A 2,589-nucleotide genomic window follows, 5' to 3' on the forward strand; every position below is an offset into this window, starting at 1 on the left:
ATCTGGTCTTGTAACTTCCTGCTTCATTGTGCTGCTGCAGTTTTAAAAAAAGATTTAAGATATAAATGTCATCTTCTGTGTCATTAAACCAAAATCTATTAGAATTTTATTAGAAAATAAGTACTAAGACAGTAGAGCTTACATTTCCTCCCTTATGCTGTGCTAAATTGCTTGTGAAAGTGATATATTATGAATCTTATACTATAGCCATTGCAAAGGACTCAAAGACAAGCCCACATACTGTGTACATTAAATGATAATGTTGAATTGGCAACCAAGCAATGAACATCTCCCTAAATCTTTGTGCAGTGAAGAAATTTAGCATTGTAAAGATACAGATAAATAGAGAAATCATTTCAACACAGGACCAATAAAATGACACGAGTTAGCTGCTGTGTTGATATGCCTGAGCTATGAGCTATGGTATTACACTTTCTCTTCAGAAATTGTTTTTTAAACAACCAAAAATCAAAAGATAGAATGCTTTGTCTTTTTGGCTGGGATAGGAGATTCCTCCAGTATTCATTCAAGGACTTGTCAAGTGAAAAATAACTTGCTTAGCCAAAACCTCAGGAGATTTAAGGTGATGAGAAGGTCCTGCAAAAGGGAAGAAATTCATATGGCTTTTAAAGACTCTCCTGATATAAAGCAGAATTCAGGGGAGATGAAATGCAACCCTATGTTGAGGGTCAGCACAAGATTAAGTGATGCAGAAGCCTTGCACTATTTATCTGCAACAAGGTAGATTTACCCAGAGCACAGCAAGTGAAGAGCCATTGGTCACAGGAGGAAGTTTTGTAGGCAAGTGCCAAGTTCAGGCTTAATTGAGGAACTGTTTCTTAATAGAGAAATAGTTTGTTGTTCTAAAGTTGTACCATATTTGGAAACAACATGAAAACTTCCAAAAATAAACTAAGGAGTAGCCCCTTTAATATATTTTGTGCCCAAAAGCTTGCTAAGAAGAATTTTGCCAAGTATTTGAGGTGGTCTAATAAAAGATATCGGATTTACCCAAAGAACCTTGTCTGCCTATCTCCTTAGACCAACATGGGTACAACCTACATCCCTTTAATATATACTTTACATATGAGAGAGAGAGAGAGTGTTTGGGGAACATCTGTAGTTCCCATCCTCTGCTCTGGGAACCTATCTCATAGTTTAAAACACACAAAATCAAATAAAGGCTGCTTGTTAAAAAAAATGCCCTACTCAAGCCCACTGGCTCCTTAATAGTTTGTGAAAGAGCAAGAAAGGTATTGCAAAATGCCCATAAGGTTAGCAGTTTCTAACACAAGAATGCTAAGAGGAGAGTAGGTTCCAAAAGCAAGCACCTCATTCATCTACAGTTATGACACAGTTACAGAGAAATCAATGATCTCTCTGGTAGCCATATCCCAAACCTTCTGCTGCTTCCATATCCTGCTGCTAACAGTAGCCTGTCAGCAGACAAAATGGACAACCTTTAGTTCTGCACAAAATAGCTTGAGGAAAATCAGCCCTCTGAAGGCTAGAACTGATAGTGTAATAGGTCATCAAAAGCTACCGGCTGCTTTCCAACATACTGAAATCCCTAGATTTTTGGATTCCATACATGATAATACCTTTGAGCTTCAAGGAAAGCAAAGAAGGGATCGGGCACACATGAAAATTACAGTTCCTTTTGCAGGGTCTACATAATTATATTTCTTCTAAAACAGAAAATAAGTAGAATGTTATAAGCAGTTGCATTCCTGGCACTGTAAGAAAGACTGTGTTTGTGTGCTCCTTTATGCACACAGAAGTTGTTCAAGAACAATTAATCTTTGCATACACATTCTTTATATCCTGCTGCCCAGGCTGTGTCAGGTTGGGTTATGTGCCTTAGAGGCAGCTTTAATTTGGGCAGCTTCCTTTTTTTTTTTTTTTTTTTTAAATGATCTACGGCTTTCCTTCATAAATCAGCATCCCTGGCTCATTTGTGTGAGTGCCAGTTCCCTCTCATTCTTCACCTCTGTTTTGGCTTGCCTCTCCCCTCCCTAGTGTGCTCACTGAATATCCCCCCGTGTGCCAAGAAACCTGTATTGATGAATAAAGAGTTTGTTCAAGTTAGAAGGGGGGGAACCACATTGCACAATTTTCCATGTAACTTAAACTAAAAATCTGTCTTACACAGGGCTTAAGTCTTTCATGAGTAAAAACCATTATCTGAATAGGATACTCTCTTTACAAATCACTGGTACCCCAAACATTGGCTTCTAGCCATTTGATCCGCTTACATTGTTTATTAATTCATATTGTGCAGTGTGGGCCAGGATGACAGAAGGGCTGGATACAGACATTTGGGGAGGTTAGGGGGAGGTTAGATTGAGTTAAAAATAGCCACCTGATCTAAGGTAAGTCAGTATGGAGGGACTAGCAGTGGGGCTGGGGGGAATGAGAGGGCAAGCAGGCTTGGGGAGGGGGATCATGGGGTCTGTGGGGGTGGATCTGGAGAATCAGGGGAGCAAGCAGAGTCCATGGAGGGAATTGGGGGATCAGGGGGCAAACGGAATCTGTGGGAGGGATCAGGGAGGCAGGCAGCATCTGCAGGGGGGATCAGTGACACTGGGG

General features: G+C 40.3%; 1 long non-coding RNA gene across 1 annotated transcript in view; it reads right to left on the reverse strand.

The window, feature by feature from the left end:
- Positions 1 to 981: 981 nt before the first annotated feature.
- LOC109299737 overlaps positions 982 to 2,589 on the reverse strand; it is a 24,382-nt gene continuing 22,774 nt past the window's right edge. Inside the window, exon 3 of the long non-coding RNA XR_002097976.1 lies at positions 982 to 1,078. This is a non-coding gene — a long non-coding RNA (uncharacterized LOC109299737). The remainder of the gene's footprint in view (positions 1,079 to 2,589) is intronic.

The sequence above is a fragment of the Gavialis gangeticus genome, unplaced genomic scaffold (genome assembly GCF_001723915.1).
Source record: "Gavialis gangeticus isolate Ggan-Ray unplaced genomic scaffold, GavGan_comp1, whole genome shotgun sequence".
In the NCBI taxonomy this organism is placed as follows: domain Eukaryota; kingdom Metazoa; phylum Chordata; order Crocodylia; family Gavialidae; genus Gavialis; species Gavialis gangeticus.